The sequence below is a fragment of the Rhinolophus sinicus genome, linkage group LG02 (assembly GCF_036562045.2).
Source record: "Rhinolophus sinicus isolate RSC01 linkage group LG02, ASM3656204v1, whole genome shotgun sequence".
Taxonomy (NCBI): Eukaryota; Metazoa; Chordata; class Mammalia; order Chiroptera; family Rhinolophidae; genus Rhinolophus; species Rhinolophus sinicus.
In genome coordinates this window covers 34,880,623-34,893,417 of record NC_133752.1, presented here as the reverse complement: position 1 = coordinate 34,893,417, position 12,795 = coordinate 34,880,623, and positions in this window count along the sequence as shown.

Sequence of the window (12,795 nt, the reverse complement as noted above, 5' to 3'; positions counted from 1 at the left end):
TTTTCCAGAGTCTGTCTGGCATTTAGGTACTCTGAACTCTCAAAAGTGAGCCTGCTCTAAATACATGTTGAGCCTTGTTTCTTGACAAAACCTCTGATAAATAGTCCTTAACTTTGACAGTTATACTCATGTCCAAATGTCTAAATAAAAGGCTATGGGATCTCAGTGTGAGCATTCCTCTAGACAGGATAACATTCCTTTCCAGTTCTGAAAATTATATCCTTTTATAAAATGTGAAAAAGACACTCAAATTCCATACACAATTTTCTCTTAAAAACATCTTTTGACATTTAGACATAAAATATATTCTAAGGGGTTTTTTAGTTTGTCTCCAAATTCTGTAAAATATTTACAACTGGCTCGGTCACTCAGTCTCCACCCACAAATCAGAATATTTATTGACCTATTAGTTAATGTTCAGAGTAAAGCAATAAAAGCCACAGGGTCTGTATTCAGTGTCTATTCTCATTTTAAGTTACTCTCCATTTGGACACATAACATAATAAGAACATAAATGATCAGAGAGCCTTCTACCTTTCCCCCTGATCCCAGCATCAAAGATAAGTAATGTCCCAATATTCTTAAAGGTTACATTTGTCTATGAATACCTATCAGGGATGAAATTTACTTATGCTTACCCATCCAAGTGTCTGGGGTTGAAACTCTTTAGAACAGTTTTAATTACCTTTAATAAAATTTTATTCAATCTGAATGTTTGCTTCTAGATAGAGTGGTTATGTTCCATCAATATGCTTGCATAAATTTATAATGTCCTGAAAATGTGAATTCAACATGGTAAAAACAGGACTATCAATTACACAATGTTCTAACGACATTACACATGGTATGTGGGCAAATGACTAGCACAGATACTCATAAAATTCCAGTTTGCAATAACGATAGCTTCTTATTCATTCCTATAAATCCCTAAGGATGTGGTAGCTGAAAACCATTTCAAGTAATGTAATGCTGCTCTGTCCTTTCCTTGAAATGACTGCTATAATAGACCCATTAGCACCACATTCTGCTTTTCAAAGGATAGGCTCAGGAGATGTGTGCCAAGAGTTCACTGAATGAATTTCTACTGAGCAACTTCTTCCAGCATGTCTCTGAATGTCAGCTGCAATGTAGCAGATTTAATTGTTCAGCATTGTGAAAATGTTTGCTTGGTTAATGGTATCCTTTAAAGCAGGGTCAGATTATTATGGAATTTTTTTCAGAAATCCCACCCTTAGAAAGAGAAGGAGAACTTTGATGTTATTAATTAGTGGGAGGAGGAATTATCAGCTTTAATATTGTTAGAAATCAATCCATTAGAATTAGATTTCTCAACTTTTGTATGTCCCATTGGGACTTTTAATCAGATCTTATATATATTAGTAAACCGGGATTTAAAAGATGGTTTTAGACAGCTGAACTCAGTGATAACTCTGTTATGAACTTCCCTGAAGAGTTGAAAAATAGAAATATTGGTGTTTATTGGGTCATGCAAATAGTAATGCCAGTAATCTGTTCTATAACTCATAGGTTACAAGTGAAATAAAATTGTGTTGAGAGAGTACAGCACAGTATTTTGCAAAGATGGCCATGATAACCAAATTTCTATTCCCTGGGAATATAGAAATCTAGCTTCCTTAGACTTCTGTTTTGAACAAAGTTTTTTTCTAAAACCAAACGAATCATTTTTTTCCTAGTAAATAAATCTAGTTGATTTTAATAGTACTGTCTCTTTATATAAAGATATTTGCTTGATAATTAAAAATAAAGTTGACTGAACAATGAGTTTAGCATTGAAGACTTGAATCTGACAGAATTTCTGCTATTTCAAAATATACTAAGACATCTGTCTGTGACTTTATACTGGTCATGGGATGAGTATAATGCAGAGAATTTGGAGACCTTATGACTGTGCCATTATGGAGTTTGCTGAATGGCCATGGAAAAGAGATGGTGTTTAGATAACCAAATGGCGAATCCAATTGGAGAGAAGTCTTTTTTTTAAATTAAAGTTTATTGGAGTGACAACTGTTAATAAAGTTACACAGATTTCAGGTGTACAATTCTGTAATACATCATCTATATATCACATTGTGTATTCCCCACCCAGAGTCAGTTCTCTTTTCATCACCATATATTGGATCCCCTTTACCCTCATATACGAATCCCCTCCCCCCTTCCTTACCTGCTGGTGACCACTAAACTATTGTCTGTGTCTATGAGTTTTTGTTTCTTCATTTGTTTGTCTTGTTCTTTTGTTGTTTTCAGTTTTATATGCCACATATCAGTGAAATCATATGGTTCTCCACTTTTTCTGTCTGATTTATTTCACTCGCGTAATAATCTCAAAGTCTATCCATGTTGTCACATATGGTACTATTTCATCTTTTCTTATGTCAGAATACTATTCCACTGTGTATATATACCACAACTTCTTTATCCATTCATCTATCGAAGGACACTTTGGTTGTTTCCATGTCTTGGCCACTGTAAATAAAGTTACAATGAACATTGGAGCACACGTCTTTATGGATAAATGTTTTCAGAATTTTTTGTGTAGGTACCCTGGAGAGGGATTGCTGGGTCATATGGTAATTCTATTCTTAATTTTTTGAGGAACCTCCACACTGCCTTCCATAATGGCTGCACCAATCTGCATTCCCACCAACACTGTATAAGGGTTCCTTTTTCTCCACAGCCTCTCCAACATTTGTTACTATTTGTCTTGTTGATGATAACCATTCTAACTGGGGTGAAGTGATAACTCATTGTGGTTTTTATTTGCATTTCTCTGATGATTAGTGATGTTGAGCATTTTTTCATATGTCTCTTTGCCATTTGTATGTCTTCCTTGGAGAAATGTCTATTCAGGTCCTCTGCCCATTTTTCAATTGGATTGTTTGTTTTTTTGTTGTTGTTGAGTTATGTGTGTTCCTTCTATATTTTGTATATTAGCCCCTTATCAGAGGTGTTGTTTGCAAAAATCTTCTCCCATTTGGTTGATTGCCTCTTTATTTTGTTGATGGTTACTTTTGCTGTGCAGAAGCTTTTTAGCTTGATATAGTCCCATTCATTTATTTTAGCTTTTACTTCCTTTGATTTTGGGGTCAAATTCATAAAATGCTCTTTGAACCCACGGTCCATAAGTTTAGTACCTATGTTTTCTTCTATGCAGTTTATTGTTTCAGGTTTTATGATTAGATCTTTGATCCATTTTGAGTTAATTTTGGTACATGGTGACAGATAGCAGTCCAGTTTCATTCTTTTGCATGTGGTTTTCCAATTCTCCCAGCACCATCTATTGAAGAGGCAGTTTTTTTTCCGTTGTATGGTTTTGGCTTCTTTGTCGAAAATTATCTGTCCATATTTATATGGGTTTATTTCTGAGTTTCAATTCTATTCCATTGGTTGTGTGTCTGATTTTCTTCCAATACCATACTGTTTTGATTATTGTTGCCCTGTAGTACAAGCTGAAGTCAGGGAGTGTGATTCCTCCAGCGTTGTTCTTTTTTCTTAAAATTGCTTTGGCTATTTGGAGTTTTTGTGGTTCCATACAAATCTGATTATTTTTTGTTTTATTTCTTTAAAAAATACCATTGGGATTTTGATGGGGATTGCATTAAATCTGTATATTGTTTTAGGTAATATGGCCATATTAACTATGTTGATTCCAATCCATGAACACAGAATGTCTTTTATTTCTTTGTGTCTTCTTCAATTTGTTTTAAAAATGTCTTACAGTTTTCAGCATATAGGTCTTTCACATCCTTGGTGAAGTTTATTCCTAGGTATTTTATTATTTTTTTTTTTCCATTGCAAAGGAATTGTTTTTATTTCTTTTTCCGAGATTTCATTGTTAGTATATAGGAATGTAATGGACTTTTGTACATTGATTTTGTAGCCAGCAACTTTACTGTATTTGTTTATTGTTTCTAATAACTTTTTGGTGGAATCTTTAGGGTTTTCTATATATAGCATCATGTCATCTACAAAAAGTGACAATTTAACTTCTTCATTCCCAATTTGTTTGTCTTTTATTTTTTTCTCTTGCCTGATTGCTCTGGCAAGAACTTGCAATACTATGTTGAAAAGCAGAGGTGATAGGGGACAGCTCTGTCGTGTTCCTGAACGTAGAGCAAAGGGCTTCAGTTTTTCACCATTAATTATGAGATTAGCTGAGGGTTTGTCATATATGGCCTTTATTATTTTGAGGTATTTTTCTTCTATACACATTTTCACAAGTGTTTGAATCATAGATGGATGTTGTAGCTGTCAAATGCTTTTCTGCATCTATTGATATATGATTTTTGTCCTTTATTTTATTTATGTGGTGTATCACATTGATGGATTTGTGTATGTTGAACCATCCTTGGGCCTCTGCGATGAACCCCACTTGGTCATGATGTATAATCTTTTTAATGCATTGTTGCACTCGATTTGCTATAATTTTGTTTAAGATTTTTGCATCTGTATTCATCAGAGATATTGGTCTGTAATTTTCTTTTTTTGTGTTATCCTACCAGGTTTTGGTATCAGGGTAATGTTGGCCTCATAAAATGAGTTAGGGACTGTCTCTTCTTCATTTTTTTTGGAATTGTTTGAATACGACAGGTATTAGATTCTCTTTCAATATTTGGTTGAATTCACGAGTGAAGCCATCTGGTCATGGAGTTTTGCTTTTGGGAAGGTTTCAAATGACTGATTCAATTTTCCTACTGGTGAGCCGTGTAAAGGTAATCCCTGTATAACATGGTTGTTAGGTTCCTAAAAATGCTGTCTTATGCAAATCTGTGTTATATGAAACAAAGAACTAGTACAAAAAAGGAGGTTAGTTTCCAAAAATTAAAAAAAAAAATACTATTATATTTTTATAATTAAGAGAAATATCTTTATTAAAGCAATATTCACCAAAAGTGTAACATATTAATATATATTAAATAATGTTTTCTCTGTCATCACTACTAAGCACCATTAACCGAGGTTGTTTTCTTTCTGACAAGATATCTTCATCCTGTGAACTTTCTTAAGCATTATCTTGACTTCTATTCTTTACTTTTTCCCCAAAATCTGTTATTTTAGATTGTTTGCTTTTAGCCGAGAGTTCTTTATAAATTTCGTTATAGGATGCTAAGTACTTGTGAAGTTCTTTCCTAAACTTTGTGGATTTAAAATTTTAATAAATTTTAAAGTTCTGCAGTCAACTCTGATATGACATCCATGATTGAATGAAAAATTTCAAATGAGATATCTTTTGCTCTTAAAAGCTCTAATTACACTCCATGTTGTTAGGGGATTTCTCTAATTCTCAAACAGTGTTAGAGTGAAACCGTGTTTCTAGGGTGTCGTGTTGTATGAGGGTTTTCCCAAATTCTCGAACCATGTTAGAGCGAAAGTGTGTTATAGAAGAACCATGTTATATAGGAGTTGCCTGTATTTAGATTTTCCAATTCTTCATGATTCAGCATAGGAAGGCTATATGTTTCTAAGAACGTTTCCATTTCTTCTAGGTTTTTTAATTTGGTGGCACATAATCCTTCATAATATTCTTGGATGATCCTTTGTATTTTTGTGGCATCCATGGTAACTTCCCCTCTTTCATTTCTGATTTTGTTTATTTTCAAAATAAAATAAAAGTTGTTTATTTGTTTATTTTCTCTTTTTATCTTAGTCTAGCCAGCGGTTTGTCAATTTTATTAATCTTTTCAAATAACCAGCTCTTTGTTGCATTAATTTTTTTCTATTGTCTTTTTGTTTTCTATTTCATTTAGTTCTGCTCTGATTTTTATTATTTACTTCCTCCTTTTGACCTTGGGTTTCATTAGTTCTTCTTTTTCTAGTTCTTTAAGGTGTAATGTGTGGTTATTGATCTAGGATTTTTCTTCTTTCTTGAGATAGGCCTGTAATGATATAAATTTCCCTCTTAAAACTGCTTTTGCTGCATACCAAAAATTTTGGTAGGATGCATTTTCATTGTCATTTGTTTCTATGTATCTTTTGATCTCTCCTCTTATTTCTTCTTTGACCCCGTCATTCTTTAAAAGTATGTTGTTCAATCTCCACATATTTGTGGGTTTTCCTGCTTTCTTTTCGCAGTTGATATCCAATTTCAAAGACTTATGATCAGAGATATGCTTGGTATGATTTTCAATCTTCTTAAATTTGCTGAGGCTAGTTTTACGTCCCAATATATGGTCTATCCTTGAGAATGTTCCATGTGCACTAGAAAGAAATGTGTAGCCTGATGTTCTAGGATGAATTGTTCTATAAATGTCAATGTGTCCGTTTCATTTAATGTATCATTTAGAGCTGATATTTCTTTATTTATTTTCTGTTTGGATGATCTATCCATAGCTGTCAATGATGTATTTAGGTCCCCTGCTATAATTGTGTTTTGGTCAATTTCTCCCTTTAGTTCTGTTAGTAGTTGCTTGGTATATTTCAGTGCTCCCTGATTGGGGTCATAAATATTGATGACTGTTACGTCTTTTTGTTGTATAGTCCCCTTTATCATTATGAAATGTCCATCTTTGCCTCTTGTTATCTTTTTTATCCTGAAGTCTGTTTCATCTCATATTAGTCTGGTTACACCTGATTTTCTCTGAATACCATTTGCTTGGAGTGTCAGTTTCCACCCTTTCACTTTGAATCTATATTTGTCCATTTAGCTGAGATTTGTCTTTTGGAGGCAGCATATGGTTGGGTTTAGTTTTTTGAACCAATCTCCTGCTTTGTGCCTTTTTATTGGGGAGTTCAGTCCATTTACATTTCGGGTGATTATTGATATATGAGAATTTCCTGTCATTCTATCTTTGGTTTTCTGGTAGACTGTGTCTCCATTATTTCTTTGCCTTTTGGTTGCTGTCTATTATTTCAGTGTGGTGGTTTTTTTATGTTTTCCCTCTATTTCTTCTTTTTTATGTTATATATTTCAGTTCTGGATTTTTTTTTTTTTTAATGATTACCATTAAGTTTATGTAAAAGAATGTTTTTTATTTAGAGTATTCCATTTTCTTCAGTATGCTTACTTTCTCCATTCCCTTCTGGCAGTTCAGACTTTTACTCTCTTGTCTTTTATGTTTTTCTTGTCACAAATTATACCTATTTATGCTTTGAGTTGATTTCTGTGCTGCAGTAGCAAATTGTCTTTTTCCTCTTTTTTTTAAGATTTGTTTGTTTGTTTGTTTGTTTGTTTTACCTTCTTTACCCTGTATGTTTTATTTAAGTATATAGTGTCCTATTTGGTGTAGGGGTTGCCATTTCCTGCTTCTGTCTGTTTGTAATACTACTCATAGTTTTGTATTTTTTTGCTTTTGGTTTCAGGTTGAATAGCCTCCTTCAGTATTTTTTGTAGTGCAGGTCGTGTGTTAGAAAATGCCCTCAGCTTCTGTATGTCTGGAAAGGTTTTTATTCCTCCTTCATATCGAAAGGATATCTTTTCTGGATATATTATTCTTGGCTCATAGTTTCTCTCTTTCAATGGTTTGAATATTTGTGTCCACTCCCTCCTGGCTTTTCAGAGTTTCTGCTGAAAAATCTGATGATAATCTAATGGGCTTTCCTTTGTAGGTTACTGTCTTCATTTCCCTGGCCGCCTTGAGGATTCTTTCTTTGTCGTTAATTTTTGACAGCTTCAATACACTGTGCTTTGGAGAAGGCCTGTTTGAATTGCGGTAATTAGGCGTTCTGTTAGCTTCTTGGATTCGAGGATCCAGTTCTTTCCACAAGTTAGGGAAGTTCTCATTGACTGTTTGAATATACTCTCTGTTCCCTTCTCTCTTTCTTCTCGTTCTGGTATACCCATTATTCTTATATTGCTCTTTCTGATGGAGTCAGAAACTTCTTATAGAGTTCTTTCATTTCTTTTAACTCTCAAGTCTCTCTCTTCTTCCATCTGTGTCATTTCCAGATTTCTATCTTCGATGTCACTTATTCTTTCCTCCATCTGGTCAGCTCTATTATGTAAGCTGACTATTTCATTGTTCGTTTCTTTTATTGAGTTCTTAATCTCCAGAAATTCTATTTGGTTCTTTTTTAAAATTTCAATCTCTTTGGTAAATGTTCATTTTGTTTTTTTGAGTGTGTTTCTGAGTTCAATAAACTGCCTGTCTGTGTTTTCTTTCATCTCGTTGAGTTTTTTAAGAACTGCAATCTTGAATTCTGTGTCATTTAAATCACATATTTCCATGTTTTTAAGTTCATTTTCTGGAGAATTTTCATTTTCTTTCTGAGCTGTCTTGTTACCTTGGTGATTCATGGCAATTGATGAAGTATTATTTCTCCTCCTAGGCATCTATAGGAGTGAGCTCTTCAACAGGTTGATAGGAAGAGGTCTTTTTTTTGTTTTCCAATGAGTGTTGGTAGAATGTTTTATTTTCTCTCTGACTGCAGCCTTTCATTCTGTCTCACGCTATATTTTCTCTGCACTGTACTAGCTGTGTGAGAATACAGTGAGGGGATTCTCTGAAAGACAGGCTTCTCTTCTGTTATCAGTTCACCTGGGTCACAGAGTATTGCTTCCCTGGGGGATGTGGAGAGTTTCTGAAGTTCCAAAGCTCTTCCTGAACCATTTTAAGAGCCTGATGTTTCAGCAGCATTGTTTACTCCTGTAGGGATCCACCCAGATAGATGAGGACAGGGGCAGGGGGTTTTGTGAGAGGTGGCCTAGAGCTATGGCGGTGACCACAGCACATCCAGTCCTGCACCCAAGGCTTCCTCCCGTTCACAGGAACTAGTTGGGCTGTGAGTCCATGGCTGTGAGCCCCGCAGTTCTCAGAACTGCAAATATTCTGTTCTTTTCATTTGACACTGCTACTATTCCACTTCAAGCACAGGCAGGTGAGGTAGGGCGAGCCCTGGGAAGATGTGGAGGGGTTCGCTAGGCTCAGTGCCTAAGCCTTCAGTCCTCTGTTTAACAGTGAGGGCTTAAACCACCATTTTCACCCTTATTCCCTCAGTCTTTGCTCCTAGGTCTCTGCCGTGAGCGTTGGGTTCAGCCGCGTTATATGCTGATCCCTCAGGTGGGATTGTGGGCCATGAAGGGAACACTAGCAGTCTGAATTCTTCCCTCTCTCATGACTGCAGTAACTCTGGAATGCAGCGAGCTCGAAGCACCGAGCTAGGTCTGCGTCCTGCACCTGTGCGGCCTGTGTCTCCACACTTCCCACTTCCCCCTCCCCCACTGGCCCAATTTGCCCACCATTAGATCATTTCAGTTGCACACCTCTTAGTCTTGCCTGTCTGCTGCACGGGGAGTCCTTTGTGGAATTATAGTTGTTCAATTTGTTGTAAATTCCAGGGGATATTTCAAGAGGCTCACCTCACGCTGCCAATTTTATTTTATTTTATTTTTAATTGGCGGGACGTCCCTAGCGTAGCTTCATCATCATTCTTAGGCATGAGTAGATGCACGGTGTGACTAAAGTTAAGCAATGTGATGACAGAAATAGGAAGGTACAACAAAGAGCTCAAGAAAATTTCTGGAGCTGTTTCTGTGAAATTTTATCATTTGTTTAAGGGTTCCATTTTAGTGGCCCTAATGTCATTCATAGAGTTGTGGCTCTTAAAGAGACTGGCTAAGGTAGATAACTCCACAGCCCATGAATCCCAGAAAAAAACAAAGTTTCATAGGTTTTTCCTAATGAGACATGTTGGGGGTCTATTATGACGAATCTTGGGGACATAGTTAAGTTTCAGCCCATAGATGCCTCTCAATCAGATATTTCATTTGAATTCTACAATCCCAAGAAAACTAACAATATTATGTGTTCCAGCTTTCTCTCTTCGAATGACAGAGTGGGACATAGGACATGTAGTATGATGATATCAACTGTAAATAACAGGAAATCCATGCAAAAATAAGGAAACAAAAAGGAAAATCGACTATGACATAGAAGGTTTAGGTTCTGGCATTGTTCATTTTGGTTCATTCAGCAGCATAGTGACAATATCAAAGAGGCAGGTTTTTGTTTTTGTTTTTCATTTTTTTTGCTCTGTAATTTTTAGCATATCATCTGCTTCCTTCATTGTTGCAATGTAGTTGCACCAGCTCGGGTATCATACCCTGTGAACAATATCCGTAGGCCAGAAGAGAAGACAGTGCATGGTTTTTTTGTTTGTTTGTTTTTGTTTTTAGAGTGAGGGAGGTTTTGTAGACGCTTTTCAGCATTTACACTCTCACATCTCATTTGACAGAATTTTCTTTTTCCTCCAGTCCTAAATTAGAGCCAGAGAAAAAAGAATGGGCATCATTGGCTCAGACTAATCGAAGGATCCAGAACCCACTGAAGCTTGCCTAATACTTAAGAAAGGGTTCTTTTGTCAGGAAGAAAGGGTGAATGGACATTATGTAGGATGACATCTGGCAAGCCACAAGTTCAATTTCCATTGTACTCAGTTTAATAAAGAGGAATAGAATGATCTACTGTAGGGTTTCTCAATCCTGGCACTACTGCCATTTTGGTAGATATTTCTTTATTGTGGGGGTTGTCCTGTGCAATGTAGGGTATTTAGCAGTACCTCTGGTCTCTACTCGGTGGATGCCAATAGCAAGCTCCTTCTCCCTAAGTTGTGATAACCAGCTGTCCTTGGGCAAGTAGGAGGATGAGGCAAAATCACTTCCCAGGAAGATGCACTGATGTAGTAGCGAGACATGGGAGAGGGAAACTGCTAACATGTAGGCTATGGTGTGATGGCTTTGGGCTTGACCGTGGGTCTGTGAACATGATCACAGCTGGACTAGATTGTTCATGAGTGACTTAAGGCAAAGTATGTGTGCCTCCTGATGGCTTCTGCCTGATGTCGCAGCTTGCTGGTCACAGATTTGCAGTTTTCTGTGGCTCCGTACAAACTGACCTATGAGCCTTCTTGTGTGTGTAGAAATTTTCCAAGTAGTGGTCAAAGATAGGGAGGTGCTGTTGCATGGTTCAGCGGGGCAAAGGCAGAGGCTGAAATCACGAGTTTAATGGGAAAAATATACTCTGCATGGGAATGTGAAGTGAATCATTATAATGTCATTTTATTTGGCCTGCTTAACTTATAAGAGTCTTAGTACTTAATAAATTTAAGTAAATGGCTTAAATGCTATAGGGTGAGTTCAGCTGAACTAAGGAACTTTAAAAACAGTCCTCCAAAATTAGGGTGAGACTTGGAGACCTAGGTTTGAGACACACTTACCTGAAATTGGTAGAGTTCAAAACTTCAAATTTTTATTAGATAAACTTTATTAGATAAATTGAAGAGCTAAAGTAAACCGGTTATTTTGAGAGTGTGTTACTTCAAACTAAAGTAATTTGGACTACTTAGAATTATCTCCTTCCTTTATTAAATTTTACCTCTCATTTCAATACAAAAAAGCAACTTAAACTGTACAAAATTGTGGAAAATTTATTAGAGACATTTTGAGGATGGAAATAAGCAAAGATGTTCCTGGAGGAGGAAAAAAGGTGAAAAGGAAGTAAGGCACAAAAATGAATAGTCAAAAGGAATGGGAGAAGACACATGGATATACACAGCAAAGTACCAATGGTACCATCCTGTGCATAATTTATTCAGTTAATTCACAGATTTTTTTAAATGCTGGATTTGTATTTTACAAATGATAATCAGTACACGTTTTGTGCATTGACAGTTAAGTTGATTGCTCTGTGATTTTGTTTTAGCATTTAAGTTTGTATGGCCTCGTGGATTAGAGTAGGAATGTGAAGCAGTATCATCACTTAACAGCCGTGTGACTCTGGGAAATTGCATAACAACTGTGCCTCAGTTCTGTAAAATGAGGCTGCTAATAGAACCTAGTCCATAGCACTGTTGTGGGCACTTGCTGAGTTATTTCAGGGTAAATGACTTATCACAATGTCTGGCCTAGAGAAAATGTTTAACAACTGCTGATGCTGTTTTCAAAATGTTCTCTTGATTGCCCTCCAACCAGCTGATCTTGGAATTTTTCTAAATTTAACCACTAAATTTAACCAGCTAAAGGTGTCAGCATTCCCCATTAATTGAACACATGCTTAGTGTTTCTCATTCTAATTCAAAATAGTAGACAGTGATATTTTAGTGAAAATGTCTAGATAGGAAACACTAAATAGATAGGAAACATCAGAAAGTTACGGAATTGACTGTGATTAAAACTTGCAATATGCAGATGAATAAATACTAGTTTGTGAAGAGATAATATTCTAGAAGCTCAGGAAGAAAAATAAAATTCTGCTAATTATTTTGATAATCTTTTACTTTGCTGAACTATAAAACAGTTCATATGGACAAAATAATATATATAATGCAGATAGATACATATATACATATATGTTATATATATATATGGTGTAAAGGATAGTGAGACAAGCATCCATGTACCTACAATACATTTTAAAAAATAAAACATGCATTGCTGTTCGACACCTATATATGCCTGTCACCGAATTTTGTGTTTATCATTCTGTTGCTTTTCTTTATAAATTTACAATATATTAATAACCCCTAAGCAACATAATTGTTTGGTTGTACTTTTATTTGAACTGCTCTCTGTATTTTTCTGAGACTTGTTTTTTGTTAAAAATCAGCATTATGTTTTTAACATTCATCCATGTGGGTATGTAGAGAGGTAGTTCATTTATTATTACTGCTGTAAATGTTTTATTTTATGACTATCCTACTTCCTATTCACTATTTTTTTCCCCTACCTGTTTGTTTTCACAAAGATGTTGCAATGTACATGTATTTTGGAACACTTGGGCAATAGTTTTTGGAGTAGAATTCCTAGGTCAATGAAATTAAATATCTTTGTGGCTACAAGATAAT